This window comes from Adiantum capillus-veneris, chromosome 7 (genome assembly GCF_014529385.1).
Source record: "Adiantum capillus-veneris isolate H3 chromosome 7, ASM1452938v2, whole genome shotgun sequence".
In the NCBI taxonomy this organism is placed as follows: Eukaryota; Viridiplantae; Streptophyta; class Polypodiopsida; order Polypodiales; family Pteridaceae; genus Adiantum; species Adiantum capillus-veneris.
Genome location: NC_140937.1, coordinates 121,348,162 through 121,364,914, shown reverse-complemented (window position 1 = coordinate 121,364,914; position 16,753 = coordinate 121,348,162). Strand labels below are relative to the sequence as shown.

Below are 16,753 nucleotides of genomic sequence, written 5' to 3'. Positions count from 1 at the left end.
AAAGGGCTTAAATGCCCTGATGGACATTCTGAGTTCTCGCGGCGGCATGGTTAGTATTAGGGTTTACTCTTTTCTATTTGTTGTATTGTTTTATAAACGTCGCTATATGTTTATACTTATAGAAAGCTGTCTTATTGTTTTTTTTTTGCAGAATCCGACAGATACGTCGCTTGGATGTGATGAGACGTCTGATAAACGACGTCAGTTAGCCGTAGCTAGATAGCATAAGTTACCTTTTGTCATAGCATATGTATCATGAGATGACGTTTATACGTCCTTTTGAAAACCATGTATATTTTTTTCAATAATGACAATGGTGTTGTAACTATTACATTTGCAAAGTTTAACAATCAAGTGATTTTGCCTATGATGTGTACAATTGTCATTGATTTACTTTCATAAATTTACTTTTGTCAGTTTTGTTTTGTATCTTTATTCTGCAAACATTACTATGGATGATGGAGTTAATGGTTATATTGTCTTGTGGGTGACTACTTTGGGTCTATATCTAAGTTTTGCACTTTCTTTCAAAAGTGAATTAAATTAATGAAACATTCAATATTTGATGGGTGAATGCCCTGCCACCAAAAACATTTCTCTCGGGTCGTCGCTATGACCGTCGCTATATAAGGCTCTGCAGCGTCGCTATATGTGGTCTGTAAACATCGCTATGATCGTCGCTATACCTGTCGCTATAAGCGACGTTCTCGTATCGATTTAGCGACGGTCTTAGCAATGTTGGGGAGTATAAGAACCCAATGTTTTCCGTCGCTAACACAAACACAAGTCCACCCACCCTCTTGAGAAGGATTGGAGCCTGCATATTCTGTGATTATGGGATACGTTGACTTTGTATTTATACGTGAAAGCTGTTCATCCAGTACATAGCTGAATTCGCCAAAATTATTGAGCTCCTTTCAAGAGGCAAATTCATAGTTCAATAATCAACCAACTTGATGACGTTCATCTAAGTTGTAAAGATTGCATTGGAGAAATTAATTCTAAAAGAAATTAATTTTAGATATTATAAATTTACCGAAGTGTAAAAAGGATAAGAAAGCTCTTTACCCAGGAAAAATAAAGAGCAAGCCATAATAATAAACTAAACAAATAATGAAGCACAAGATCACATTATATAAACTAACAAATTATTTATATACTCAAATCTAATAATATAGTCGTTATAAATTTAAATTTAATAATAATTTATTATTTTAATAAATTTATGTAAAAAATATACACAATATTTAATATGAAAAACATATTTGTGTGTGACTGTGTGACTGTGTGAGCACGTGAATACTAGTCTAATGCAATGATAAAAGGAAAAATTTCGTCCGAATAATTCTTTAAAGTTTTTCTTTTGAACGTTTGTGCATTGGGGAACGTGTGAGCGGTCAACTGTGTTGACGACCCTGGGGGGGGGGGGGGGGGGGGGGTGGTGTGCTCGTGGGAGGGACAAGAAGTGTTGTCGGTCGAAGGGGGGGGGGGGGGGGGGGGGGGGTTGAACTGTGTGGGCGGGCTACCGAGAGGCGGGGCCTGTGAGTGGGCTATCGTGGAACGGGGGCGTGCGGCCGACAGCACACCCCGCCCCCCCATGCGAGCGGCGAGGAAGGGGGGGGATGTGTGTGCGGGGGCTACCGGGGACGGGCCATGTGTGCGGCGCTACCGGGGACGGCACCACTATCGGGGCGAGGGCCTGTGTGCGGGCCCGGTACTGGGGGGGCCCTGTGTGCGGCGGCCAGTAAAGAGGGGGGGGGGGGGGGGGGGGGGGGGGGGGGGGGGGTGTGTGCGGGCGGCCACACGCCCTGGCCAACACGTTAGTGTTGGCCATGGGCGGCCACATACCCCCACACGGAGGCGTGTGTCTGTCCCTGGCCAACGCGTAGCCAACGGCAGTCCACACACACACACACACATACACACACACACACCAACGCGCGCGCGTGTGTGTGTGTGAACACATCTGATCTTACGACTAGACGAGGGGAGCCCATTGGGTTTACCTTGTCGACATGTTGACTTTATTACAAGGAAAAGAGATCCTGTGCTATACGTGGCAGTCCACGTGGCCACGAAGCGGCCACATGGATTTGCCACGTGGCCACGCGAAGTGCACATAGACAGCGCGTAGGCCATGTGGCATGCCATGTGTACCTTTGTTGGGCGATAGTACATGTGGCACGCCACGTGGTGCCTAATAAGGCACCACGTGGTGTGCCATGTGTACTATCGCCCAACGGTGGTACACGTGGCACACCACGTGGCGTTCACGTTGTCTATGTGCACTCTGCGTGGCCACGTGGCATGCCACATGTACCGTCGGCTGCCGATGGTACACGCGGCCACGAGGCGGCTTGCATGGCAGCTCCGTGGCCACGTGGACTGCCACATGTGTGTGTACACACACATACACACGTCCGTTGGCATGCGCGTGTGTGTACACACACACATGCACTGGCATGGACGTGTGTGTGTACACACATACGCATGCGCTGGTGTGTGTGTGCATGTTATGTGTGGCATACACACACGCGCACGCACATACACATGTACACACACACACATGCACACATACGCAGGCACGTGCACACACACACACACACACACACACCCTCACCCACATCTCTCTCTCACACACACATTTCAATTAAAATTAAGTAAAAAAATAATTTTAATTAATAAAATTTAAAGGCTTTATAAAGAGCATTGACAAATTCTTTTCATTCTCTATCTTTCCTCATCTCTACTTTTTTATATTTCACAGAATTCTCTCTGTCAAGTTCTCTTTTGCTCACTTTTCTTTCTCAAACTTTTAGCTATAATTTCTCATAAGCCATACTTATATCTATCTTCTCTAATTCTTTAGCCCAAGTATGAGAACAAGAAATCAATCCAAAAATAATGGTGCCGTAGATGAGGTTTATGTTACTACGTCGCAAGAAGTCCCTCCGTGATACACTCAAGAGAGCAAACAATCTCAAACCTTGAGTTTTCTAGATCGGATTGTATCCATCGTAACCGGTATGGATGGAACAACACAATCAAGTGGAGGATTGAGTCATCGTGTGGAAACTGCTACCACAACTGAAGATGTAAGAGATGAAGCGTTTGGAAATGTGGTCAACGAGCATATTTCTTTGGGCGGGGTGGATTCTCATAGAGCTCCATACGATGGCAAACTTCCACGCTTCTCTCTATGTCGACTTCTTTCAAACCCGGCCATCCGCACGCATGAGGAGCATGTGGTGGATTTGCAACTCTCCATTGCAAACAAAAGCTACCAACCAACCATGGCAAGATTTATTGTTAGTGAACGGATTCCTGGGGATGATCATAAGCAATTTTCTTGTCGTGGTCACACTTCGAGAGATCTTGCAATGTCAAATGATTTGGATGAGGAGCTTCGTCAAATCCCGAAGCTTAGTCACATGGTCGAGAGGTACTTTGTGGTTTGGGATGGAAATCACAGATTGGAGGCATGGTGGATGAACGAGAACGACATCCCAATTGGGAAGGCACCAAAGGTGGAGTGTGTTCTTGTTGATTTTCAACCCCATGAGACAGTGGAGTTTCTATTGGTTTTGGGAATGATCAATAGGTAGGTCCAACTGTTTCTTTGCGAATGTAAATGCATCTTATTTTTTTGATAATGTAAATTACATTCGAGTGTGAAACAGGGCCACAAGGGTTTCAGTGCCTCACACAACTGCGCATGATATATTCAGGATGAGAAAGCTAGGGTTGGTGGACCCTACTTCACTTTTGCAGAAATTTTTGGAAAGAGCACGTCTGGCACAACATAATGGGCTTTGAATTTCAGGGGTCCAAACAAATCAAAGTGGCTAAAATTGCCAATGGTTGTCCTTGCGCAACTCATTTGGAAGGTATGCTTGAAACCAATGCTAAATGAGAATATGTTTTGATTGCAAAATCTTATTATGTGTATTTTGATTGTGTCCTTGGCAAATGATAGGAAGAGTTCGATGCTATGTATAGTAGTAAAATGGAGGGACTGCCATCAAAAGGGAGTTTTGACTACCAGTTGGCACTTGATGCATACGAGGAAAGCATCAATCTAGCGCTATCTCAAACAGAGCAATATTTCATGTGCAAAGGGCTTGAGATAGCAGCCATTGCAAATCCAGAGAATGGCAACGATTTTTTCCAAAAATGTATATCATTTACAAGTTGGGGCAAGAAGACCACCAAAATGACACCCACGAGACTGGCAGAGGTTGCGCGTGCACGCATTAGCCCGAAAGAGTAAGTAAATGTCATTTACATCATTCGATATCTTTCTCTTTTTATTATGTAGCAATGAAAAATAAGTTTCGCCTTTTCTTTGCTAGGAAGTGCCGCCTGATTGATTTGGTCCAAGGTGGTGATGCATCCTTGAAGGAGAATGGCATAGGGTTGACGGAGAAGGCTTGGATCCAGTGGCTTCGATATCACGTCTATTGGTGGCAATTGGAAGGTTAGATTTAGTGGTTATGTGCACAAGCTAGTAATTTGTTGATAATCTAACTTGTGACCTATTATTTGCTGCAGGAGAGTGCTTGAGATGGCCGAGAAAATGGAGGGCGAGAATCATCATGTTGCTATCCAACACGAGAAGGTTGAAGAGAGGCATGGTTGCACACTTGCCCACACATTACAGACATACAGACGGAAGCACTTTGACAAATCCTTCAAGAAGTGGAGTGCACGGATCAAGTCCACATAAGATCCCGAAAAGAAACCCCACTTTGCTTGCACGGCACGATGCTTGTTGTACAGGTTTGACATCTTTGATTGACAAATTAAGGATGTAGTAGGATACACTAATCTTGTTCTCGGTGACTCAAAACATTGTGGTCTGTCTTGTAGATGGTGGAGTGATGCTCTTGTCATCCCCAGCGAGCACCCCAGTGATGCATGGTGCATGTCGGAGAGAGAGGAGACGGGCTTATATCCTAACGCGTGGATAGACGACTTGCGGCCAAAGGGAGTGTGGTCCAAGTGTCCTTGGTGGCTGGATTACCCGAACAAGGAGTACCCACCCGAAGAGGAAACGCTATACATAGGTATCATACTATGTAGTTTTTACCTTTGCCATGGAGCAATACAACATGGGTACAATAATTATTCTTTTTTAATTAATAGCGGAGCATATTGCTTCACGGAAGAAAGCCGTTGTGATAGAGGATGCACTATCTCCAAACACAACAAAGAAGCCGGACAAAAAGAAACACGCCTCAAAGAAAGACCCGCAAGCACCATTGGCTGACCGGCGGGAAGAGAAAGAAGAGCTGTTGCTTCCAGTGATAGTGAGAGCGAGCATGCGGTTGAGGAGTATTCTATAGAAGTCAGCGATAGTACTCATAGCCTTGGTGCTATGAGCCACAATGTACCAACACTTTCCTTCACTCCAAGACAAGTAGGGGGCATCCAGGAGTCCCCTCCATGTTCACCATCACATGGCAGGCCTGCAGAGGACCTATCAGACATGGCCAGAGTGGTGGGAGAAAACCCTCCAGGTACGTGAAAATGGTTAATGTTGTGTTATTCTCTTTAGCATTGCTTGAAAGATATATTTGATCTTATGTTGAGCATATAGATATGCATGTAGAGCCTTGCCACCTTGCAGTGCATGCTAGTGTCAAGTGCTTGGCAAAAGCTATTCCAGATGTGTTGTGCAATGACAGGTACGCCACGCTAATTTACATTCAAAGTTATGTCCACAATTTTAGTGCTAACAAAGATTGCATGCGGTTCTATGCAGTCAGAGGTAGATTCTTGGGCTCTCTAGCAGAAACAAGGCAGATGAACCCCAACTTGAGATTGGGTGGCATACGTTTGATGTACATGGCCTTTCCCTTACACACTAGGCCACATGCAGCTAGCACGGGTGGGGTTCCTTTATGGAACCAATGGGATAGTGAGATTGTGGATGCTGCATTCCTTCTGGCAACCGAGTTTCTTTTGGTTGATGGCATGGTTGTGGCGATATGTCGTGCAAAACATCTATCCATTGTCACTTCGAAGGTAGAGGGAGCTCATTTCCAGTTGTTGAGGATATTGTACATACAGCTGTCGGAGTCTAGTTGCACGACTGTTCAAGACTATGTAGAGGGCGTATGTTATTTTTTGTTTTGATATTGAATCATAACTTTGATGTTCGCATTTCAAAATATCAATGTTTTACGGTTATTCGTATGTTGGTACTTTGTTGCTAGTCATTTTTTCACCCCCTAGAACCGGTGGGTGTCGGCTTCCGAGGTATGATCAAGCGGATGGAGAGATTGCAACAAATGTATGCGGCTTCTCTACAGGGACGACATATTGTGGGAGAAGCTACCAGGTACAGATTCCACACAGTGGACGCTTGATCGTATGGGCAGGCCTTATCGTAGAGGTGTTGGTCAGTTTTCAGTGCTTGTCTAGAGCCAGCTCAGCACCTGCCTTCCAATTTAGGCTTGACATTGATGTTTCATAGGAGTGACAGAGCTCAGGTAACTGAGCATCCGAAGCAGGTGAGAGAACAGCTTCATCCGTTGGAGCCACCTTTCCCGACACCACTCAACAGTCAGGGCGGGGCAGTAGCAGCTCCGTATACTACTTTCACAGCCCCATTTTGGCATGGCATGCAACTGGACCATCTCCCAGTGCATTCATTGCCTCCGCATCTGAGGCCCCGCCCGGAGTTGATCCATTGCCTCTTTGACTACCTACAACCCCCCCCCCCCATATGGTTCGTACCCTCTGCCATTTGGAGGAGTTCCCCACCATTTGGTGCACTACCCCCATTGGCACGACCTTTGTTTTCTTCTAGAGCATATGGCCCCTCACCGCCCTTCTTTCATCCACCTAATCCATGATGTATCCCCCCCCCCCCCCCCCCCCCCCCCCCCCCATATGTATCTACTTTTGATGCAATGGAACACATAGATTTGGGGTTTGCTATATGAAATAGACCATAATTGTGTGTAAGGAACTTATGTTTGTCTTATCCATAGTGTATTGAATGCATCCACGGTGGTTTTTGTTTGAATGTAAGTTGGCCGTGAACCGACAATCAAATTTTAGTTGGAAAAAGAGAGAGAGAGAGAGGAGAGAGAGAGAGAGAGAGAGAGAGAGAGAGAGAGAGAGAGAGAGAGAGAGAGATGGGTAGATTATCCCTTCTTTTGGGAATCCGCTCGCCCGATTCTTAAAAAGTGCTCGCCAGAAATTGCTTGCCCAAAAATTGCGCTCCCTTGTGTGCATGGGTAAAATGTTGGGAAGAAGAATCCATTTTTCTTGTTGTTTTGTCCTACTTCTCTTTCATCATTGTCGATTGATGTGAAAGCTTTCAAAGGGATTTTTCTTTGTAATTGGAGGTTCTTATGGCTGGCTTAGAGCTACACTATCAAATTGTACTCGATTTATTATTTGGGTTGAGCCATCGAGTATGGGAACTAGGTTTTGAGTATACGGTCAATTTGCTATAATTAAATTATCAGATTCTAGGATGTGAAGCCTACAATTGATCCCTTTGATTCTACTCTAATTTTCCCTATGTTTTTATCTTCCTTTGTGCATCTACCAATTAGTATTTCATTACTCAAAGAAATTGCCTTACACTCATGGTCAATCTAGCTTAACTCCTATCTTAGCGAGAGACTTGGCATCTATCCACTCTCCCCTTGGGTGGCAACTTTCTTGACATCTTTTTAAGGAGCCCAACATAAAATCAAATGGGGTGAGAAGAGTAAGACATGTCAAAAAATAGATAAGAAAATGGATTCAAGAAAAAAAAATCAATCATATGCAACCACGTGGTTTCAAAAGCATCATCTTGTATCATGCATAAACTCAAATGAAGTACTTGTAATGGTTGATAGATTACTAAGAGATAGTAAACACATATCAGTTTAGAATAAAATATGGGTCACACATGGCTAACCAAGATTTGGTAAATGAAGCCCTTGACTCAAGCATTAAAAGGGCCCTCAAGGAGGGACACTCTTACCTGTCACCATCCAAGAACACAAGCACGTTATCACTAGCATTACTTGGGAAGACAGGTGTAACGACCCCATACTAAGCATCAATGGGGTACTTTGACATTGTGTTCCTATTCGTTGAAAGTCTCCAACCCAACATTCAATACCAACCCAATAAAGATAATTTTGTCGTTGATGAGGTTTTTGACGTCAAGCATAAATTGTGTGTCACACAACGTCAGCTCATCATTAGAGAAAAATAAAGACCACACAGTATTAACAATTACATGTCCAACTATCTTGATTGCAATGCTAGCCACATAGGTGCCCAATATTGTAACAAATTGAAATTCAAATTGGACTAGAAGGAGGTCATAGAAGCTATTAACATGATTGTTAAAAAGGCAAAAATGGGTGGATAAATAGATCATGGATAGTAGAAGTGTTGAAACTAGTGATGAGGAGTTACATGTGCGACCTAAAGACAAAGGACTAAAGGCAAATGAGCTAGTTTGGATGAGCTTATCAAGGGTATTCATGAATTAAATTTGAGTTTGAAAGCTTTTAGATTTGATGAAAAAGTAATTGCACTTGGGCCAAGTCAATGGACACCATGCCAACAAAGTAGTACTTTTGTTGCATTTACTGTAATAGTTTTGGTCATATATAGGAAGATTGTGATGATTTTAACGATGCTAAAAGCCAAAGTTTGATTTTTGAGGAGTACATAATGATTCCTTTAAGTGAATTGGTCTACCTCTCAAGACCAACTTTCGAATAAGAGGCATGAAGAAGGTTTTGAAAGATATGCAGGCTAATAATGATATTGTTGATGCGGTAACATGCGGTTCCTAGGCCCGAAAAGTAACGTCCAAGGGAATTCTAACCAAGGAAGCTAAAGTGAATGGTGCTTTCTCGCCATATTCTATGAAGACTACAAAGAAGGGAAATGAAGTTTACAAGGTTGTTAGATTCGATGAAAAAGGGACTACAACTAAGCCAAGTCAACAACCATCATACCAAGAAAGTATAGTTTTTGTTGCATGGTGATGTGACATTCTTGACCATGTACAAAAAGGTTATGATGATTTTAATGATACCATAATCTAAAATTTTATTTTTTTGGGAGGACTGATGTTTCATGCAAGGGAATTGGTATACCTCTCAAGAACAACTATGGGAAGAGAGGCATAAAGAAGGTTTTCAAAGATATACAGGCTAATATAGATATTGTTTATGCACTAACATATGGTTTACAGGTGGAAAGTAACTTCCATGTGACTTTTGATGAAAAAGATCAAGAAAATACTGTTGTTTGGCAAAATGCTATGAAGATTTCACAAAAGAGAAAGGAAGTTTGCTTGCTCTCTTTCAATCACCATGATCAACAAGGCCCAACTTTGTGTTGTAATTATATACCTTTTCTTCGTCATCCGTTGGTTGTTTGTGAAAGATTTGAGAGGAAAATTTATTTGTGATTGGATGTTTTTGGAACCTTTTAGACCTACAATATCATATTGCACTTGGTAATGGTTTGGATTGAGGTGTAGATGGATTCGGTTTTGCGTATATGATTTTCTCTAATTGATTTATAGGGTTCTTGGATTTGAAATGTTCTATAATTGTTCGCTTTGATTCTACTCTAATCTTCCCCATTTATTTGTAATGATCTACTCTAATCTTCCCCATTTCTTTGATTGTACTCTAATCTTTTCCATTTATTTTTATCATCTACATCTCTTTTTGAGTATTTGCAATTACTATATCACTACTCTAAAACATTCTCTTACACTCATAATTAATCTAGCTTTTCTCCTCATACAGCCAAAGGCCCAATGCCTACCCGGTTTTCCCTTGAGCAACAAATTTTCTCACATATTTTTGGTGATCCTAGCACAAAATCGATCGGAGTGAGAAGAGGAAGATTTTGAACCAAAGGAGAGGAAAATGTCTTAGAGAAAAAAAATATGGCAATCTTATACGAACAAAATTTGCACCATTAGAAAATTATTAATCAAAGTTTTTTATGGGATAGGGAAACTTGGATTCAAAAAGCGAGGTAAGTGGTTATCGATAAATTAGTCTGGCTTGAAGGACGAGATGTTTCCGAATTCTTCAAAGTTTATGAGGAGGCTATGAAAGATAAAAGAGTAGAGGAGCAGTAAATGATGTAAAAATTTCTTTGATCGTGGTTCTAGAACTTCAAGGACAATTAGAAGAAATTGGAACTACTCATGGTGCTTACTTGGATAGGAGTTAAGAAAGCGTAGGAGGAGGAATTCATTATTGAAGTCAACAAGAGATTGATGAAGCAAAGTTTTATGAAGTAGATTCAACGAGTAGGCGCTCCCAATTTTGGCAAGCAGGTCTAATAGACCAAATCTGTGGAGATCCTGTCTGGATTAATAAAAAATGCAAGGCTGCGTGTCATGCAAGCCTTCGCTCCGTCAGACGCGTTGCACCTAGGCTCCAGCAAGGCAGCACGGCTCAAACAAGGGAGCCCTGTATTTTTTCGCTGCGTGTTTCTGGCATTGTCCCTGACGAGTGTTGGTCGTTGCGTTTCTCTGCTACTCTTCGTGAGACGTACAAGTGCTGACGTAAATCCTCTCTTCTTTCCTTGTGTTGTTGTTGACAGCGCCTACTGGTTGTTGGTGTGTGAGTTCAGGTGCGCACTGATCAAGTAGCGATGTTCTCTTCTTCTGCTGCTCTTGACAGCAGCTATTGGTTGTTAGTCTGTGTCTTTAGCTGTTGCACGTCATGAAGAAAGTTGTCAAGCTATTGCACTGTGTGTTTAGCTACTGCATTTGATGGGGCAGGTCGTCAAGTGATTGTATGTGTGACAGACAGGTTCTTTCGTCTTTGTTGCTGGGCCGACAATACGTGCTTCGCATTGGTGTTGTTCTTGTACGCGTGAACAATGGGCAAGCTAAAGTCTGAGGCACGGGGGAAAGGGAAGCAGGCTATGACTAATACTGAAGGTTGCAATGTTGGCTCCTCGAAAGTGAAGAAACCAGAGGCGAGAGTAATGGAAGTGAGTGTTACTATATCTGTTGGTGGTGACGATGTATACGTAGGGTTGTTGGGGTGCATGTAGTTGTTTCTTGAAGAGAAACATCAGCTGGACTATGTACATTGGAGAGAGGAGGAGCGCTATTGCACCTTCATCTGCAGATGGTTATCCGTATTTGGGCAACCTCGTTTGATTGCAGTGAATAGGAAGATAAAAGCGTACTTAGGTTGGGCTAAGTCAGCACCTGCAGGAGCAATGGTTTTGTGCCGTGGCCTAAAACAACACAAGATGCATACGTTCGAGGGCATGGTAGGGTATTGTTTGAAAGACCAGGATGAACCACACTTTCAAAAGGTTGTCCACAATATAAGTAGTAATGATGTGAATGCCGGTGTAGAATTGTACAGCTTATATGGTGCCGATGAATTGAAGAACAGGGTCTGCCTAACACCGACAAACATCTTTGATAGAGCCCTAATGTATTGGAAATTTAAGCTTCGACATCCAGCAGGCAATGACTTTCTATCTACACTGCATATAATGGTGAAGAGCGAGAACTACTATCCATCATCATGTTGGATAACTCCTTATCAGGTCCGTGGAATGCATCTTCCAAAAATCAAAGCATTGTGGAGGTGTCTGATATACCCATCGACAGCAACGTATGAAGACATTCTCAATATTTTTGTCAATGATGATGTGTATGCAAAGACACAATCTCGTGCAGAGTGGTTCAACTCCTGTTGGCAAGAGACACAAAGGTATGCTTATGATAGTTGATGTAGGATTGTCTTTGTTGTCGAGTTTTTGACCATGACCTACGTCTTTTGTAGTCCACCAAGAACTGTTGTCAATGATTTTGATGGTGAACCTGCCATAAGAGATCCGGAAATAGGAGATGATTTCATTCCACTTGTACATCGTGTTGACGTAACGACAATTGCATAGTGTGGTGTGTTTTCTGGCAATAACATTATTCCTTTTTATTCTAAGCAAAAAATATAAACTGATCACAATTTATTTTGGTTGCAGTGTTGAGATGGATGAAGAAGATGAAAACCAGATGGTTCAGCTGAGTGAGACACAAGCTGATGACTCTTTTGCTATGGTAGAAGACGCACGTATTGACAAGATAGAGGATGCTCTTGTTGCAATTTTGAAAGAATTGGTTGGAGATCAAACCACAAACACCCGTGCACTCCGGTCAGAGGTTATTGAAGCGATACGTAATTCGAGGGATACTATCGAGGAGTATGCAATCAACGTTGCTGACATACAAGTAACAAAGCTGGAAGAGCAGATTTTGTCATTGGGAAAAGAACTAACGGCTCTGAAAGCCCAAGTCAACCGTCTTAATGCAATCTATGTAGGTTTTCAAATATCCTGAATCGCAGTTAGAACATGTCATAAATTTTGGAAATGTAAATCGAACTACTCCCAGTTTGTAATAACGCAAATGGAGCTACTTCGACCTCTGCCATGTTTCCGTTTTTTTGTTTGTACAAAATCTGAAAGAAAAACTTGCATCATCCTAGTTGGTTTATACAATAAACGGACTGTTTAAGCCACTGCTTTGTCTTTGATCCCTGTGAACAGTCTTAGCACTCTATCTGTGCTGGTCATGCCAGAATTGCATTATCCTAGGCTTCTAATGGCTCCTTCCTCTATACAGGAGCATTTAAAGCATTGATGTTTCTTTCAATGCTTTCGACACTGTCATGAGTGTCTGTGCGATGCTTTCGACACTGTCAGCAGTGTCTGTGCCACGCAGCAAATTAAAAGACTCCCGTTCTGGGCCGCAGGCGCCACGGGCAGACACTTTGTATTTTGTTTTTTTGTTGTGTGCGTAGCGAACGGCGCGTTCACATCAGCAGGATCTCGCTAGATTCTATTTAATGCACGCGCAGACCCAGTAGAGAGAGTAGGTCAATAATTAAATTTGAATTTTAAGGTTTTTAGATTTGATTTTAAAAAAAGGGATTGCGCAAGGGCCAGTTTAATGGTCAACATACCAAGAAATTAGTACTTTTGTTGCACATGGTGGAACAGTCTTGACCATATATAAAAGATACATCACTAATTGCTAAATAGAATCTAGTTGGACAAGAGATGCTACACAAGAAGATTGTCACAAAAATCAAGGTAGTATTCTCACACAAAGTACTTTTTTTTCTAGGACAAGGCCACATACCGGACATCATGGTCATATGTCTCCCTTAATAGCTTGACCAAGGAATCATAGGTACTCATTACTAAGCGATGTTTGGCCCAACTTTAACTCTTGAATCAACTTGTGCAAGGAAGCTCATATTGGAGATGGGTTCAATCTTTATAGTAAGGTGGTGTGGCTTCTGTTCTATGAAGGCTCTCCCAAGTCTAGTAAGACTATGTGAGCTGAGTATTTTGCCTTAAACTTCACCAAGAGAGGAGGAATTGACTAGTTATCATGTGTCAATGACAAAGTTTTGTGTTATGTGTGTGTTGATTTACTTTAATTTTGGCTTGTTTTTTTGTCTTCTACTCACCATCCTTCTTATTTTTTCTCTCATGAAACTTCTCAGGCATTTCATTCCTCAAGGGCTCATGATAGCATTCAATCTTGTACATACATGATGTAAACATCCATTATGGCCCTAATTCTCTTAACAATGATTTTTACCCTTTTGAAGGTGTAGAGGATCATTTGATCTCTCCTCTTAAACTATTGAGCTTTAGATTTTTGAACCACACTTCTTGTCAACATTTTTCTAGATATATTGCATATGTTGCTTTAATCCTAGCCTCATCCAGCTTTTGAATTCATTGAGGCAGTTCAAAAAGCACTATTTGACATGATGCCTAAGTAATAGTGGATTGATTTGCATTGCTCATGTAGTAGTGTAAGGTAGAAGGAAAAACCTAAAAGTAAAGCTTCTTTCCCTATTGCTTATGCAAAGTTCATTCAGAAACATGTGCATAGGGCTTCAACTTTGTTTCATTCTCTTGAGATATCTTTTCCTAGTTGTTTTGATGTGGAGAAAGAAAGAGAGATAGATAGATTTTGTTACTATCCTTGGAGGTCGAATATGATCTGTGGGATGTAGTATGTATGGAGCTGATAAGTGATTTTTGATGCTCCAAAATTGCGGTGATGAAAATCGCAACTTACAATGCTTCCAAGTGTTTTTGCAATCATTGTTTTGTATGCTTTTGGAATATATTACAATCTAAATATTTCATTGCTACACTTGTTTTCAAAAACCATAATAGTTTATTACGATAACAATTTTTTTAAAATACTAGTGTCACTATTTTATTTTCTCTCTCACAAAGAAGGTTCTTCTTATTAAATTCTTCTCAATAGCCTTACGTAGGTCAGAACGAACTTCCCATACTGATGAAGTATGTGTTAGCCTAGCAATTGATGATGCTTTTTTTTTCACATTCTTTTTTTGCAAAACTCACAATTTGTGAGTGAGAAGTGTATTAAGAAACCCAAAATTTACAAAAGCATCCCCAAGCTCGTACGGAGCCTCGAGGTATCTATTGACCATATCAGATTTTACAAGGGCTGCCCTAGGCAAGCCGGCATCCAAAATCGCCTACCCATCAAGGCGGAGGATGACCTGACTCCACTCTTCTGAGTTCCTCCTTTTTCCAAGGGAAGAAATCATGGCCCTAATGTCCAGGTCTGCTTTTTATTCATATTATATATTGAAGAGTTTGGACCACTAAAGATTATGCTTTAGCTTTATGCAAATTTGATGTGCAAGAGTCTTTTTCTGCAAAATAGAAGGGTGTATTGTAAAACTATTATTTCTATCAAGTTTAAAGTGAGGGTACCTAGAGTTTACCCATCATCACTAATACATACTATGCAGGCCTCATGAGATTGTCACTTATTCACCTCTTGTTTGATGTTCTCTGGCCCTTTTTTTGTTCTAACATTCCCTTTCATGATGAAATGGAACCTCACTTTTGTAAGCCCATTTCCAACTTTTGAAGGACACATCCTTTCTCTTCCACCTTTTAAGGACGTGCTGCCATGTGGACTAATATAATAATGCTATGTGACTATCAAGAACCTTTATAATTGGTTGGGTGAATAGAAGCCTCAATTTGCCAAAGATAACCTTTCGTGTAAAGCAGAGGTCCATCAACAAAGTACTCAAAATAGTATTGATTTAGAGGAGTAGTAGTAGTAGTAGTAGTAGTGATGTAGATTGGTTGATAACTATGGTTAGTTTAAGGCCTTAGTTTGCCGAAAGGCCAACTTCCTCCTAGATGACAGGTCTACCAACAATGTCGAGCGCAACCTCAAAAGAGGAAAATCCCAAGCTCAAGACCCAGGTAGTTTAGAGTATCTTGTTACCCACCCCATTACATAGTGTATGTTCTCAATCTGGAGAGCCAACAGATTCTTTGTGTGTGTGTGTGTGTGTGTGTGAGAGTGTGTGTGAGAGAGAGAGAGAGAGAGAGAGAGAGAGAGTGTGTGTGTGTTTGTGTGTGTGTACATGAAACCGAGTGTCATTCCTTGGCCTTATTTTGTGGCTTTTGAGTTTCAAGATTCTTGACTTTATAAAGACTTAATCATGGTGGCATGTTTTTTGTCACTAAGCAAGAAACTTGAATTTGGCGGCATATTTTTTTATGAGTAGAATGGATATTTAACCTTCATTTTTTAACGAAATTGGGGGAGCATCAATGCTCTGAAAAAAAAAAACCTACGTTTAGTATAATCCCCACTACAAATTTGAAGATTTACCCCTTTTTTTTTAAATGGCAAATAGAAAAATTGCAAAAAAAATTTCTCTTTGAATGTAATTTTCTCCTTTTTCTAATTGTTTTTTAAAGTATATTCTGTTAAAAAGGCATTACAATAGTGACTTATGTGATGATGTACTATCATATGTTTTCTTCTTGTGACTATAATTGGAATACACTTGGGCTTCCATATAATTTGACACGATTTTTTTGGTGAAAAAAGTAAATATAATTGTATAACTTATTTAACATTTATCAATAGTGGTGCTTTTTCTTTGTTGTTGACAATGTACCTCAAGGATTTGCTATGATATCGTGATAATCTCCATGTCAATTTGTGAATTTTTAATTGCATTCATTCATCCTTAGTTAAAAGTGGTATCCATCATACGTGGCTTCAAATTGGCATCTTTTTGGAATCTACCAATTAACAACTTCTATATACGCATGGCATGAGATTTAGAATGTCTTCAAGAGAGACACGACCACATGTCTTTTTGACTACATGGGAGAAATAGTCAAATACCCTTCTTCTTAACATATTTTGAGATGAGAATCTAATCACTCTCCTATAGAGTAAGAGAGTTTATAAGAAAGAAAAGAGCACATGCATCTTTGAACATATAAAAGTAGAACTCCCACCGCCCTCGCCATCTTCGACGACAATGCTGCCTACTACAACATCTGAAAATAATTATACAAAGCTTATGTTAACCATATGAGATAATGTAAGAGGGGATTTCAACAAAGGATTGAATACCATGAATCAAATCCTTCAGCAAAATCTTCCTTGATTGGAAGCTTAGATGGAGAGTCTCCACGGCAATAAGTACTATTAGCATGTCTCCAAGTGCCCCAAGGGTAGCATGGTCCAATGCAAGTAGCATATGATGACCAAAAGAGCGAGTAGGCATACAACTTCAAGTAGGTGCAACAACATTAAGTAGATACCATGCCCAACGGTTTTTACCCTTTTTTTTTTTCTTTTTGCAATACTTACAATAAGTGAGTTAGATATATTACCATCTCATAAAGA

General features: G+C 41.0%; 2 pseudogenes; both read left to right on the top strand.

Moving 5' to 3' along the window:
- The first annotated feature begins 11,135 nt into the window (after positions 1-11,135).
- On the top strand, positions 11,136-11,876 carry LOC147454534 (uncharacterized; annotated as a pseudogene).
- Positions 11,877-12,013: 137 nt separating this feature from the next.
- On the top strand, positions 12,014-12,372 carry LOC147454533 (uncharacterized; annotated as a pseudogene).
- Positions 12,373-16,753: the final 4,381 nt, after the last annotated feature.